A 10549-nucleotide genomic window follows, 5' to 3' on the forward strand; every position below is an offset into this window, starting at 1 on the left:
TGAGTGAGTAGTTCACCCCTGGACTATGGGTCCATAGCAGTAGCTAGATGGTTGTCTTCTCCTCATTATGCTTCATTGTCGGATCTTGTGAGCTGCCGAACATGATCAAGATCATCTATCTGTAATGCTATATGTTGTGTTTGTTGGGATCCGATGAATAGAGAATACTATGTTATGTTGATTATCAATTTATATCTATGTGTTGTTTATGATCTTGCATGCTCTCCGTTATTAGTAGAGGCTCTGGCCAAGTTGATGCTAGTAACTCCAAGAGGGAGTATTTATGCTCGATAGTGGGTTCATGTCTCCGTGAATCTGGGGGAGTGAGAGAAACCTCTAAGATTATGGATGTGTTGTTGCCACTAGGGATAAAACATTGATGCTATGTCCGAGGATGTAGTTATTGATTACATTACGCACCATACTTAATGCAATTGTCTGTTGTTTTCAACTTAATACTGGAAGGGGTTCGGATGATAACCTGAAGGTGGACTTTTTAGGCATAGATGCATGCCGGATAGCGGTCTATGTACTTTGTCGTAATGCCCAATTAAATCTCACAATACTCATCATATCATGTATGTGCATGGTCATGCCCTCTCTATTTGTCAATTTCCCAACTGTAATTTGTTCACCCAACATGCTATTTATCTTATGGGAGAGACACCACTAGTGAACTGTGGATCCCGGTCCATTCTTTACATCTGAAATACAATCTACTGCAACTGTTCTACTGTTTTCTGCAAACAATCATCATCCACACTATACATCTAATCCTTTGTTACAGCAAGCCGGTGAGATTGACAACCTCACTGTTTCGTTGGGGCAAAGTACTTGGTTTGTGTTGTGCAGGTTCCACGTTGGCGCCGGAATCCCTGGTGTTGCGCCGCACTACATCTCGCCGCCATCAACCTTCAACGTGCTTCTTGGCTCCTACTGGTTCGATAAACCTTGGTTTCATACTGAGGGAAAACTTGCCGCTGTACGCATCACACCTTCCTCTTGGGGTTCCCAACGGACGCGTGCTGTACGCGTATCAAGACTGTTTTCTGGCGCCGTTGCCGGGGAGATCAAGACACGCTGCAAGGGGAGTCTCCACATCCCAATCTCTTTACTTTGTTTTTGTCTTCCTTTACTTTATTTACTACTTTGTTTGCTGCACTAAATCAAAACACAAAAAATTAGTTGCTAGTTTTACTTTATTTACTATCTTGTTCTCCATATTAAAAAAACACAAAAAAAATTAGTTACTCGCATTTACTTTATTTTTATTATCATGACTAGTCCCGTAGTTGTTACTCTATCACCTGAGGAATCAATCTTCACTTTTAAACAAGGAGGTGAAGAGAATTTTAAAGAAGCTTGGTCTAGAATTTTTGATTCTTATAGTAAAACTGAACCTAAAATAACTTAAGTTTGCTTCTTAGTAACTTTTATTTTGGGCTTATTCTTCACTATAGATATGCCTTAGATGCTGTAGTGGGAGGAGATTTCCTTCATTGTGATGGGGATCAAGATTTTAATGCCATAAGGAAATTGATTACATCATTTAGCTCCGATAATAATTTTGATCCATCTCATGCCAGCATGCATAATAGATTAAACACTATTGAAACAAATATATCCTGCTTAAAAGAAGTGTATAACCAAATTCGCGAATACTATGATTATGTTCCATTAAGCTTCGAACTTTCAATGTGGGTGCCTACCGTTAAAGCTACTATTGGTGGTGAAACTTTTCCTGCTCGTTGTGATATTATGTCTGAGTTTTGCCTTATGCCTAAAAGTATTTATGAATCTTTGACACTTTGGGAACTTACTGAAGGGGGAGAAGAAATAACTCTTACTGATAACTCTGTTATAATTCCTAAGGGTATAGCTGAAGGTGTTTTCACAACCTTTCTTGTAAGGACGGTATCCACTGATTATCTCGTTATTGAATGTGCAGGGACGGGACAAATCACGCTTGGAAGATCCCTACTGAAACTCATGGGAGCAGTCATAGATGTTGGGAAAGGCACTCTAAATTTTACCTCTACACCCGGATGCGGTCATGTATTCCCTAGACCAAAGAGTAGGAATAAGAGTAAGAAGGGTAAGAGCAACGCCCCTGGTAAGAATGTCAACGCATCATTTCTTGATAATACTTGATACACACTTTCTACGTCTAGCTGAAAGGCGTTAAAGAAAAGCGCTTATGGGAGACAACCCATGTTTTTACTACAGTACCTTTGTTTTTATTTTGTGTCTTGGAAGTTGTTTACTACTGTAGCAACCTCTCCTTATCTTAGTTTTGTGCTTTGTTGTGCCAAGTAAAGTCATTGATAGTAAGGTTCATACTAGATTTGGATTACTGCGCAGAAACAGATTTCTTTGCTGTCACGAATCTGGGAATAATTCTCTGTAGATAACTCAGAAAATTATGCCAATTTACGTGAGTGATCCTCAGATATGTACGCAACTTTCATTCAATTTGAGCATTTTCATTTGAGCAAGTCTGGTGCCTCAATAAAATTCGTCTTTACGAACTGTTCTGTTTTGACAGATTCTGCCTTTTATTTCGCATTGCCTGTTTTGATATGTTCGATGGATTTTTCGATTCCATTGACTTTCAGTAGCTTTGTGCAATGTCCAAAAGTGTTAAGAATGATTATGTCACCTCTGAACATTTATATTTTGTTTGTGCACTAACTCTCTAATGAGTTGTTTTGAGTTTGGTGTGGAGGAAGTTTTCAAGGATCAAGAGAGGGAGATGATACAACATGATCAAGGAGAGTGAAAGCTCTAAGCTTGGGGATGCCCCGGTGGTTCACCCCTGCATATATCAAGAAGACTCAAGCGTCTAAGCTTGTGGATGCCCAAGGCATCCCCTTCTTCATCGACAACATTATCAGGTTCCTCTACTGAAACTATATTTTTATTCCGTCACATCTTATGTGCTTTGCTTGGAGCGTCGGTTTGTTTTTGTTTGAATAAAATGGATCCTAGCATTCATTGTGTGGGAGAGAGACACGCTCCGCTGTTGCATATGGACAAATATGTCCTTAGGCTTTACTCATAATATTCATGGCGAAGTTTTTCTTCGTTAAATTGTTATATGGTTGGAATTGGAAAATGATACATGTAGTAATTTGCTAAAATGTCTTGGATAATGTGATACTTGGCAATTGTTTTGCTCATGTTTAAGCTCTTGCATCATATACTTTGCACCCATTAATGAAGAAATACATAGAGCATGCTAAAATTTGGTTTGCATATTTGGTCTCTCTAAAGTCTAGATAATTTCTAGTATTGAGTTTGAACAACAAGGAAGACGGTGTAGAGTCTTATAATGTTTACAATATATCTTTTATGTGAGTTTTGCTGCACCGCTTCATCCTTGTGTTTGTTTCAAATAGCCTTGCTAGCCTAAACCTTGTATCGAGAGGGAATACTTCTCATGCATCCAAATACTTGAGCCAACCACTATGCCATTTGTGTCCACCAAACCTACCTACTACATGGTATTTCTCCGCCATTCCAAAGTAAATTGCTTGAGTGCTACCTTTAAACAATTCAAAATTTATCACCTCTGATTTGTGTCAATGTTTTATAGCTCATGAGGAAGTATGTGGTGTTTATCTTTCAATCTTGTTGGGCAACTTTCACCAATGGACTAGTGGCTTCATCCGCTTATCCAATAATTTTGCAAAAAGAGTTGGCAATGGGATTCTCAGTCCCAAATTAATTAATAAAAATAGACACTCCTCCATGGTATGTGATTGTTGGACGGCACCCGAAGGATTCGGTTAGCCATGGCTTGAGAAAGCAAAGGTGGGGAGGAGTGTCATCATAATAAAACTAAAATAAAAAGGCACTCCTTCATGGTATGAGATTGTTGGCAGGCACCCGAAGGATTCGGTTAGCCATGGTTTGTGAAAGAAAGGTTGGAAGGAGTGCCACACAAAAATAAAATAAAATGGGAGCCGCTCTTTGAAGGTTTGTCTGGCAAGGGGGTTAGAGTACCCACTACCATTCGTTGACAACAACAAACACCTCTCAAAATTTTACTTTTATGCTCTCTTTATGTTTTCAAAATCAAAGCTCTAGCACAAATATAGCAATCGATGCTTTCCTCTTTGAAGGACCATTCTTTTACTTTTATTGTTGAGTCAGTTCACCTATCTCTCTCCACCTCAAGAAGCAAACACTTGTGTGAACTGTGCATTGATTACTACATACTGGCATATTGCACTTGTTATATTACTTTGCATTGACAATATCCATGAGATATACATGTTATAAGTTGAAAGCAACCGCTGAAACTTCATCTTCCTTTGTGTTGCTTCAATACCTTTACTTTGAATTATTGCTTTATGAGTTAACTCTTATGCAAGACTTATTGATGCTTGTCTTGAAGTACTATTCATGAAAAGTCTTTGCTATATGATTCAGTTGTTTACTCATGTCATTTACATTGTTTGGATCGCTGCATTCATTACATATGCTTACAATAGTATGATCAAGGTTATGATGGCATGTCACTCCAGAAATTATCTTTGTTATCGTTTACCTGCTCGGGACGAGCAGAAACTAAGCTTGGGGATGCTGATACGTCTCCGACGTATCGATAATTTCTTATGTTCCATGCCACATTATTGATGATATCTACATGTTTTATGCATACTTTATGTCACATTTATGCATTTTCTGGAACTAACCGATTAACGAGATGCCGAAGAGCCAGTTGCTGTTTTCTGATGTTTTTGGTTTCAGAAATCCTAGTAAGGAAATATTCTCGGAATTGGACGAAATCAACGCCCAGAGGCCTATTTTCACACGAAGCTTCCAGAAGACCGAAGAGTCAACGAAGTGGGGCCACGAGGCGGCCAGACGATAGGGCGGCGCGGCCCAGGTCTTGGCCGCGCCGACCTGTCATCTGGGCCCCTCGTGACGCCCCCTGACCTGCCCTTCCGCCTACAAATAGCCTTCGTCGCGAAACCCCCAGTACCGAGAGCCACGATACGGAAAACCTTCCAGAGACGCCGCCGCCGCCAATCCCATCTCGGGGGATTCAGGAGATCACCTCCGGCACCTTGCCGGAGAGGGGATTCATCTCCCGGAGGACTCTACACCGCCATGGTCGCCTCCGGAGTGATGAGTGAGTAGTTCACCCCTGGACTATGGGTCCATAGCAGTAGCTAGATGGTTGTCTTCTCCTCATTATGCTTCATTGTCGGATCTTGTGAGCTGCCGAACATGATCAAGATCATCTATCTGTAATGCTATATGTTGTGTTTGTTGGGATCCGATGAATAGAGAATACTATGTTATGTTGATTATCAATTTATATCTATGTGTTGTTTATGATCTTGCATGCTCTCCGTTATTAGTAGAGGCTCTGGCCAAGTTGATGCTAGTAACTCCAAGAGGGAGTATTTATGCTCGATAGTGGGTTCATGTCTCCGTGAATGCAGGGAGTGAGAGAAACCTCTAAGATTATGGATGTGCTGTTGCCACTAGGGATAAAACATTGATGCTATGTCCGAGGATGTAGTTATTGATTACATTACGCACCATACTTAATGCAATTGTCTGTTGTTTTCAACTTAATACTGGAAGGGGTTCGGATGATAACCTGAAGGTGGACTTTTTAGGCATAGATGCATGCTGGATAGCGGTCTATGTACTTTGTCGTAATGCCCAATTAAATCTCACAATACTCATCATATCATGTATGTGCATGGTCATGCCCTCTCTATTTGTCAATTGCCCAACTGTAATTTGTTCACCCAACATGCTATTTATCTTATGGGAGAGACACCACTAGTGAACTGTGGACCCCGGTCCATTCTTTACATCTGAAATACAATCTACTGCAACTGTTCTACTGTTTTCTGCAAACAATCATCATCCACACTATACATCTAATCCTTTGTTACAGCAAGCCGGTGAGATTGACAACCTCACTGTTTCGTTGGGGCAAAGTACTTGGTTTGTGTTGTGCAGGTTCCACGTTGGCGCCGGAATCCCTGGTGTTGCGCCACACTACATCTCGCCGCCATCAACCTTCAACGTGCTTCTTGGCTCCTACAGGTTCGATAAACCTTGGTTTCATACTGAGGGAAAACTTGCCGTTGTACGCATCACACCTTCCTCTTGGGGTTCCCAACGGACGCGTGCTATACGCGTATCAGTCTGGTAAGCCTCTCTTTCCTTTATCTTTTTATTTTCTAATTTCAGTTTTACTTTTCTATTTTAAATTCTTGTTTTGGTTCAGATTTGAATTCTTTTATATTTTGCATGTATTTGATAATTTGGATTTCATTTTGACTAAACAAAGTTTCATCGTAATTCTGAATTATTCTTACATAATCATTTAATTTAGGTGAGCTTTATTGCAAATTTTCATTAAGCATGATTTGATGCACTTATTTTTATTTCCTTTTCCCCTTGGAATTCAATTTTATTTTGAAGTATTTAATGTGGATAATTTCTACTCAAAGCATTTTAAAGATTATTAGAAAGATTTAGAGTTTAGTTCACTTGCATAATGTTTTATGGATTCACCTATTTATTAGGGTTTTGTAAATTCTTTGATAACCCTTTTTTTAAAGTTTGGTATCTACTTTAAATACCTAGAGTATATTCCACTACCATCATGGTTTGTTCTTAGTTAAAATGATAAGTGGTTGATCACCACCTATGGGTCTAATTATAGAGTTTCAGCTATGTTCATCTTATGCTCCATAATTGAGTATAGGATTTAACTAGTGAGCAATTCTAGGGTTCTAATCATATTCACCTATTGGAAATGGGTTTGAATCTCAATTAGGGCCTAGCTTTATATTATGATCACCATAGTGATACATAAACTAAGGTTGAGATTTAAATCTAGGTTATAGCTATGAGATGACACCATATGGCATTGGTTAGGATTTAATCTCCCCTACCCATGATAAGGTGGTTATTAACTTAATTGTTAATATTCTCACTTAGTTATTAAGGATCTGAGATTTGTTTCTATCTGATACCCATGGACTTTCTTTATATCCTTAATCTATTATTTAAGTAACTAAATTGGTTATGGTTCTTTTTATAGTTAACTTTGGTCATATGGATGGATGGTTTCTCACCATATAAAGTATAGAGTTTTACTCTAAAGGTTTTCTTAGGTTCTTTAATTTATGAAATATAGATGTGGTAGGATTCCACTTATGATCCCAAGTGGTCACAAGTTAAGGTTAGGGTTTTAGCCTAGATTTGCTTACTAGTTACCTCCCTATAATTTCATGTGGTGAATGATATCTAGTTATCCTATTAGGGTTTAACTTATCCTCACATATCTCAAGAGCATGATCATGGATTAGGCATGATCAACTTGTTCTTAATATCTCTATCTCAAGTTCTTAGGGTTTATGATCATCACTCAATTTATAATGATCAAGGCTTGGCTTCCTAAGGTATCTCTCATTAACTAGGTTTCTCACTTCCATGATCAAGCATTGTCTTGATCAATTAAGGTATTGTACTTCTGATTTACCCTCTTGAATGGGACTACTATGGTTGTCTCATTAGTTTATATCCCAGGAGAATGCCTGAGATAATACTTAGGGTTCTTTCCAGGGAATGATGATATAATCATCTGGGTATATGGATAGTTCTTTCCCTCAAATCCAAGTGTTGCCTCACTAACTTGAATGTAACACCATGTCTTGAGCTCCCTCATAAATGGATAGTTATTCTAGGGTTTATGATGTATTCACAATATCTCAATAGGTATCTGATGTCTACTTCCCCCTCCTTTTCCTGTAGACAGTGTTGGGCCTCCAAGAGCAGAGGTTTGTAGAACAGCAGCAAGTTTTCCCTTAAGTGGATAACCCAAGGTTTATCGAACTCAGGGAGGAAGAGGTCAAAGATATCCCTCTTATGCAACCCTGCAACCACAAAGCAAGAAGTCTCTTGTGTCCCCAACACACCTAATAGGTGCACTAGTTCGGCGAAGAGATAGTGAAATACAGGTGGTATGAATATATATGAGCAGTAGCAACGGTGCCAGAAAATAGCTTGCTGGCGTGTAGTTGATGGTGGTAGTATTGCAGCAGTAGTAACGCGATAAAACAATTAAACAAGCAGTAGTAACTCAGCAGTATTTAGGAACAAGGCCTAGGGATTACACTTTCACTAGTGGACACTCTCAACATTGATCACATAACAGAATAGATAAATGCATACTCTACACTTTTGTTGGATGATGAACACATTGCGTAGGATTACACGAACCCTCAATGCCGGAGTTAACAAGCTCCACAATAATGCTCATGTTTAAGTAACCTTATAGTGTAAGATAGATCAATATAACCAGATAGATCACATCAATACCATCATAATGATAATTAACTCCACAATCTACAAGAGATCATGATCATAGCCTACGACAAGAACCACACGGTGCACACACTAGTCACCTTTACACACGTGCAGGAGGAATAGAACTACTTTAATAACATCACTAGAGTAGCACATAGATGAATTGTGATACAAAACTCATATGAATCTCAATCATGTAAAGCAGCTCATGAGATCATTGTATTGAAGTACATGGAGAGAGATTAACCACATAGCTACCGGTACAGCCCCGAGCCTCGATGGAGAACTACTCCCTCCTCATGGGAGTAGCAGCGGTGATGAAGATGGCGGTGAAGATGGCAGCGGTGTCGATGGAGAAGCCTTCCGGGGGCACTTCCCCGCTCCGGCAGGGTGCCGGAACAGAGTTCTGTCCCCCGAATTGGAGTTTCGCGACGGTGGCGGCGCCCCTGGAGTCTTTCTGGAGTTTCGTCAATTGGTTAGTTCCGGAAAACGCATAAAAATGATATAAAGTGTGAACAAAACATGTTGGTATTGTCATAAAACAAGCATGGAACATCGGAAATTATAGATATGTTGGAGACGTATCAGCATCCCCAAGCTTAGTTCCTACTCGTCCTCGAGTAGGTAAACGATAAAAGATAATTTCTGAGGTGACATGCTACCAACATAATCTTAATCATACCATTGTAAAGCATATGAGATGAATGCAGCGATTCGAAACAATGTAAATGCAATGAGTAAACAATTGAATCATATAGCAAAGACTTTTCATGAATAGTACTTTCAAGACAAGAATCAATAAGTCTTGCATAAGAGTTACTCATAAAGCAATAAATTCTTAGTAAAGGTATTGAAGCAACACAATGGAAGATTAAGTTTCAGCGGTTGCTTTCAACTTGTAACATGTGTATCTCATGGATATTGTCAACATAGAGTAATATAACAAGTGCAATAAGCAAGTATGTAGGAATCAATGCACAGTTCACACAAGTGTTTGCTTCTTGAGGTGGAGAGAAATAGGTGAACTGACTCAACATTGAAAGTAAAAGAATGGTCCTCCATAGAGGAAAAGCATCGATTGCTATATTTGTGCTAGAGCTTTGATTTTGAAAACATGAAACAATTTTGTCAACGGTAGTAATAAAGCATATGCATCATGTAAATTATATCTTATAAGTTGCAAGCCTCATGCATAGTGTACTAATAGTGCCCGCACCTTGTCCTAATTAGCTTGGACTACCGGATCATCACAATGCACATGTTTTAACCAAGTGTCACAAAGGGGTACCTCTATGCCGCCTGTACAAAGGTCTAAGGAGAAAGCTCGCATTGGATTTCTCGCTATTGATTATTCTCAACTTAGACATCCATACCGGGACAACATAGACAACAGATAATGGACTCCTCTTTTATGCATAAGCATGTAACAACAATTAATAATTTTCTCATATGAGATTGAGGATATATGTCCAAAACTGAAACTTCCACCATGGATCATGGCTTTAGTTAGCGGCCCAATGTTCTTCTCTAACAATATGCATGCTTAACCATAGGGTGGTAAATCTCTCTTACTTCAGACAAGACGGACATGCATAGCAACTCACATGAAATTCAACAATGAATAGTTGATGGCGTCCCCAGTGAACATGGTTATCGCACAACAAGCAACTTAATAAGAGATAAAGTGCATAATTACATATTCAATACCACAATAGTTTTTAAGCTATTTGTCCCATGAGCTATATATTGCAAAGGTGAATGATGGAATTTTAAAGGTAGCACTCAAGCAATTTACTTTGGAATGGCGGAAAATACCATGTAGTAGGTAGGTATGGTGGACACAAATGGCATAGTGGTTGGCTCAAGTATTTTGGATGCATGAGAAGTATTCCCTCTCGATACAAGGTTTAGGCTAGCAAGGCTTATTTGAAACAAACACAAGGATGAACCGGTGCAGCAAAACTCACATAAAAGACATATTGAAAACATTATAAGACTCTACACCGTCTTCCTTGTTGTTCAAACTCAATACTAGAAATTATCTAGACCTTAGAGAAACCAAATATGCAAACCAAATTTTAGCATGCTCTATGTATTTCTTCATTAATGGGTGCAGAGCATATGATGTAAGAGCTTAAACATGAGCACAACAATTGCCAACTATCACATTATCTAAGACATTATAGCAATTTACTACATG

Source organism: Lolium perenne, chromosome 7 (assembly GCF_019359855.2).
Source record: "Lolium perenne isolate Kyuss_39 chromosome 7, Kyuss_2.0, whole genome shotgun sequence".
In the NCBI taxonomy this organism is placed as follows: Eukaryota; Viridiplantae; Streptophyta; class Magnoliopsida; order Poales; family Poaceae; genus Lolium; species Lolium perenne.